At 41.0% G+C, this 6,054-nt stretch overlaps 1 protein-coding gene across 1 annotated transcript in view; it reads left to right on the top strand.

The window, feature by feature from the left end:
• Window positions 1-6,054, top strand: part of LOC102385821 (BDNF/NT-3 growth factors receptor) — a gene marked incomplete at its 5' end in the record, with an annotated part of 123,149 nt that overhangs the window by 46,240 nt on the left and 70,855 nt on the right. The window lies entirely within an intron of this gene.

The raw sequence follows: 6,054 nt of genomic DNA, 5'->3' as shown, positions 1-6,054 counted from the left end.
CACTGCCATGCTGCCAAAATATTACAATGCTACTTGCAGATGTAACACTTGGATAGAACTGTTGTGTGCTATTAAGCAGCTGCCATATTGAAATCCATGTGCTGCTGGATTTCAGTACAAGGGATTCTTCATTATAAGATGGCATTATATCCCCTTCCCCCAGAGAAAAACCCATGGGAGGAGGAAAATTAAGTGAACACATCAGTAACTTTTAAGTTTCTGATTTCAGTGATGATCTCCCCTAATAGGAGAGGGGAGGTTTGTCAGCATCATAGAGTGGGCCAAACTGCATGGATCTTTGGGATCCACTGAGAAATAAGGTAATATACCAAGATCTTATGGCTCCCATACAGGAGGTGTAATCTGCTGGTCTGTTTAACAAGCCCATTTCTCTCTAAGGCTAGGGACAGACCTTACACATAAACCAGGTTAAGTGATCAGAAACTGGTTTAAACCTGTAACAGAACAGAAATTTAGTGCATATAAACCAGTATAAAATGGTTTAAACCACTTTGAGATAAACCTGGTTGAATGTAGTATCAGACTTAACAATTTGGGTCAAACCAATTTATGCAATGTCTGTCCCAGACCCCTTGCTGGTTTAAGATAAGCCAGGCTCCCCCAGCATCCTCTCTGGGCTGGTTGGGGCTCTCTGCTTCACAGCAGGACTGGCCCCTCCCCTCTGCTTCCTGGCTGGAGCTCCAGAGACTGCAGGCTGCTCCTCCCTTCCTTCTCACCACTCCCTGCTAAGCAGGAATTCCCCCCTCCCCTCTGCCTTGATGAGAGGTGTCTGTGTATTAGGTAGCAGACCACATGCTGGCTATGGTCTGTGCTGAGTCAACAGGTAGCTGGTAATATCCCTCTGTTGTTTTCTTAATGGGGTGATAAACACTGTTATCAATTCCCTGCTGGGCTAATCAGAGCATTCTGCGGGGGCGTGGCCATGCCCCCCCCAGCTCAGTACTGTGGAAAGGAAGGGAGGCCTGATCTAGTGCCCCCTCGGCTTCTAGCCTGAGCCATTATAGGCATGTGCCTGCCTGTCTGGGATGTCTGTGCAGTTACAAAGTGATGCAGCCTAGCCAGGTTAGACTAACCTGCAAAGATTAAATCAATTCAGGATCAGGTTTTCTGAATGTCTGTCCCTAGCCTAAGAAGGGAAGTCACTTCAGATGCTGCTTAAATTCCGCATTTCCACTCCCTCTCCCTGTCACTGCAGCTCATGGTAAAGAATACTTAAGACTGTGAAGGAAAGCTTTCTCCATAGATTAAGACAACAGTTTTGTCACTTTATAGCATCACTGCTAATACAGGGCTTTTTGAAAACTGGTGTTTGGCATGGTCCTTTATAAGCATCTGATTAATAGCCAAGGAAGGACAATAAATCCTTATTTTCATGGCATAAACTAATACCTGAGTGGATAAGAAAGAACTTCTTTGAATAGATTATTCTCTACATGCCCATTTTGGAATTCTAACACCTTTCCTGTGAAATATCTTTTGCTGGATATTGTCAATGAGGGAACACTGTGCTAAGCAGGCTAATATTTTGATCAAATATGGCAGTCCCTGTGTCCCTATTAAAATGAGCTCTTTTCCTTCTTACAAATTAGAGAATACAGTCCTGCTCACATTAACATCAAAGCCAAAAATACGTATTGACTGCACTGGAAGCAAGATTGTATAGCCAATGAAACTGGCTAAGCTAGGTTCCCTGATTGATAGCAATATTCCTAGCATTCAGAAAGGTGAATAATTTAGAGGACTGAGTCCATCTCAGGAGGATATAGGAAGCAAAGAAGCTGAGCAAGCTGGCCCAGAGGTGAGCATCTTCTCACCTGTGTGGAATTATTGTCAGATCTTCTTTTCATTCGTTGGAGGCTTGTCTGGATCTTTGACATGCCTTCTGCTGGTTGCCTGGCAACCGTAACAGTATTGTGCATGCATGTTAAGAAACCGCTGTAATTCCACCTTATAGAAGGAATTGGGTCTGACTCAAAATATAGCATTTTCTTTTTGAATAGACAAATATTCTATATATTTACATTGCGAATGAAAATTATATAGAAGACAAGCAATTCAGAAAAAATCTAGGTGTCCATAATATCAGGCATAATGCACACAAACTATATTTCCCATATTTGAAAAAAATTACAACCAGGCAATTAGGTTTATTTTGACCTATAGTGTTTTTTTTGGGTGGTGCCAGGCCTACTAAAACTACCATATTTTCTCATATACAACACACATTTAAGAGAGAGCTGCTAGAAATTGCAGTGCATATTATATGCAGGAAATATGGTAAGAGCAAGTAATTGGCAAAAGCAAAAGTAAAATCTGCATGGGACTCACAGGGAGCAGAACAGTGAGTAGTCGTGGCTCCCTACCTGCTGGTACTCAGGGCCCTGCTACACATTCAAATAAAGCTGAACAGAAACCAGCTATAGAGTTTTTACACATTTTCAAACACTAACGTTATGACTGGTTTAGCTGGATAGTCATGGTGGTCATGTGCTAATTACTCTGCATGTGTGGTTGGTGTAAATTTATTGTGCAATTAACCAGTTAATTACTTTGCACTTGTGGCCCGTCTTACTTTGGATATGTGACTGGTCTAAATTTATTACATTATTGAACAGTTAATTGCATAATATATGTAACATGTAGTAGAGACCTCAGTTATTTACTACAAGGAAAGCTCTTTTAAAACTCATTCTGCCTCTCAAAGCCAAGTTGCATACTTTATTCTGGGGTGTGTTGTATGTGAGTAAGTATGGTATTTCTGTGGGGCCAAATCATGTTCCCCAAAAGGTTTACATGAGATTTAAGTGGTGCCTAGGACTTAAGAGGCAAAAGCAAATGTGTGTGACATTTTCACCCGAAGTGACTTAATGGGTCCTTTGCTGCAGGGCAAATTTCAATTAATATTTGGAGTTACTTTCCCCAACAGGCTATGTTGCTGCTACACAGAAGCTACCACAGACTTTAAGTTACAGTAGGCTTCATAATCATTACCCTAGAATTGGGGCCTTGGGCACAGTCTTGAATTCATCTGATTGTGCCTGAGTCAGATGGAAGACATTTCTGTAGTGTACAAGTCTATGTCTGTGTCCTGGTCCTGCATCCATAGCAGTGGAACATGACTTGCCTCATTTTGTGGATTTTTGCTCCATTTAGAGAAATTCTGACCATTCAGTAGAGTGATTTATAAGCACAACATTTTCAAATGAAAATTGAGAGTTTTCATGTAATCAGATCTTTTCAGCTCAGAGAAATTTTTAAGCTGTATCATACTTTTCCTTAAATTCAGTACTTTGCTAGGAATAGGAAAGGAAGGAGAACACTATTAATAAGGAAAATAAAGATCCAGTGAAACTCCAGTGCACTGTGAAGGTCATGCATCTTTAGAGGTTCATTATTAACTCTGTTAATAGTGATAATGAAAGCCCAAATCCTTCTGTCCTCATTCAAAAGGTAAATCCTCTCTTCCTTGCTTTGGTGGGCAAGCGTTACAGGATGGAGTTGGAAACCAAGAGCTCTTTCAGTTGGTTTTGTTCTCCCTGTGCATCATGGAGTACAGAACTATGGGCAGTTTCCAAGCTGCTGGGTGGATAAGGCTTAAGTTGTGCTAAGGGAGGGGAAAAGATGTGGTCAGTGCTCCAATAACTCCTACCTGTAATGAGGCTGAGCACAACGAATCAGGGGAGGGAGGGTTCTGTAATAGCCACTGATCTGCCCAAGGGGAAGATTCCTGCTCCTCCAGTTACCATGGACTATCTCTGCAAGAAGCCCATATTCTTGGGATACATTCAGGGATAAGAAAGTTGTCTTAGTTCTTACTGAGACGAACCAAACAAAACTGCTATTGACTTCGGTAGGAATTTTGCTTTCAGGGATTTGGCCTGTTTGTCAGTAATGATAATTAATACATCTTTATTTCCTTTTCTGTGAGACGCTTTTGTCCTGTGCCCCCCACCCCTTCACTGTGACAGCAAGCCTAATACAGTGGCATTTCTATGTAAAATTTGCTTGCTTATTATCTAAGCTACATGGAAAAAAAAACAATGAAGTTGGGCATAAAACTTTCTGGAAGACCACTGCTTAGTAGAAACTCTCAGGTTTCACAATTTACCCAATGAAGGTTTTAGGCCATTATTCATTGTACTGTGTTTGACAGAAAAATTGCCATAGCAACTGCTTTACCATATGATAGTTTTGCTGTTTCTCTGCAATAAAAAGCACTTTCTACAATATACAATATACAATATGTCATCTTTCCAGAGCAAAGCTGTCAGCAGTTTTGCAGACTTTCTGGGGAAAGTTATTTGTAGAGAGAGAGAACATACATCCCACCCAATTTCAGTTTTAAAGTTATTCTCACATTTGCTTCCTTTTAAAAGCTATTTTTACAGTGAACTATTTTTACAGAACTGTTATAGGTAAAAATTAGTCAAATGGTTAGAAGCCAAGGAAACCAACTTAGAACATAGTTGCCTCTGTCATACTATGATGGAATGTAGACTAGACTTTGACTGTGTTTCTAGACAGTTGGTCCCCTAACATGGTTGTATTTGGACATGGTTGGATAGGGCCTAAGCTTATCTTGACACAAGGGAATGTAAAGACCAGCTCAGCCACTAAACACAATATTACACCATATTGTTGGTAAAATCTGTGGAAGGGAAACACACAAGAGATATTAATGAGGTAATAGAAGAACATGTCAAGGGCCTGTGAAATCTGAAGACTGTGGAATCCATGCAGAAAGAAGTACCCAACTTTGTAGTGTATTGAAGTTGCTGTCCAGTTGTCCCCATTCCACATACCCTCTGCAGCTGGTCCTGATTATGATAGTTGTTTGCTTCTGGAGACATAGATTAAATATTCACAACTGAAATATGTTTGGTCTCTGGTGGTCATATTTTAGTCCTCATTCATGCAAACATTTTGCAGAATATCAGAAAAAATGGACATAATTGTCAGTCTCTGTTACTGAAGAAAAACCCTGAACAAAAACAATGACATTAACAGAGCTCTTGGAAGAAAGAAACTTGCATAGGATCAGCCTGCCTATTAGTCTGTTACTTCCTTTGCTCCCTACTTTCCTTATGAACACTAACAATAGCATGGCAAAATGTTCAGTAAACCTTCCCTCTTTTTATTGCAAGCAGTTACTGTATTTGTGCCACATTCTCTTTCTCATTGATTCTAGCTGCAACTGCAATGTAGAACATGGCCACCAGGTTCTAGGAATGTTATATATATTTTCACACAGGTCAACCAATTGTAATTATGTTGCATTTTTAACAATATGATATAAACAACTAATACTTATTTACTTTATGTGATTTAACCTCCTATGGCAAATAATTCATTTTCTTATAAACAGCAGTGGGGGGCAGGATCATCGCCATGCCCAAAGTGTCAAGGCTCCCTTTTAATCCAGTTTTGACATACTTCCCATTAAAGAAAAGCATGCAAAATCTAAAAATGCAAAAGAAAAGGAGATTTTAAAAGACAAGTCTCGTACCCTGTCAGGATCCTTCCTCTGTCCTTTGTTTCTATATTGTCTGAACTTCAAAGAGTTATGCATGTGCTTAACTTCAAGCATTTGAGCACTGAACTCACAGCAAACTTTTAAACAAGGTTCTAGATTGTAAGCTCTGGAGTAGGGACCTATACATCTGCCAAATAATACTTCAGGGTCAACAGCCATAATAATAATAAAAAGACATAGATTTTTGCTGAGTATTGCAATACCGTCCAGCACTTCACAGAACTAACAAAACACGGATTGAAGCTATACAAGATTGGTGTTTAGCACTGGCCAGAACCAACCCAAGCTGGGTGTGGAGCCCTGCCCCTGCTCCAATCTCATGGGCCCTGGACCCAAAGAAGCTGCTGCTGCTATCAGCTGGGGAGGGGGAGTTGGGGAGCGAGTGGCTGGATGTGGAGCCACTGCTCCACCCAGCTCCGCGGGGCCCCACAAAGCGCTGGGCCTGGTATGGTCACTCCAATTCGTGCCCTCCCCCCCCCCCGGGACAGCCCTGGCACTGG

Source organism: Alligator sinensis, unplaced genomic scaffold, assembly GCF_000455745.1.
Source record: "Alligator sinensis unplaced genomic scaffold, ASM45574v1 scaffold240_1, whole genome shotgun sequence".
NCBI lineage: Eukaryota > Metazoa > Chordata > Crocodylia > Alligatoridae > Alligator > Alligator sinensis.
Note: the sequence above shows the minus strand (reverse complement) of the source record. Positions and strands in the feature narration are given on the sequence as shown.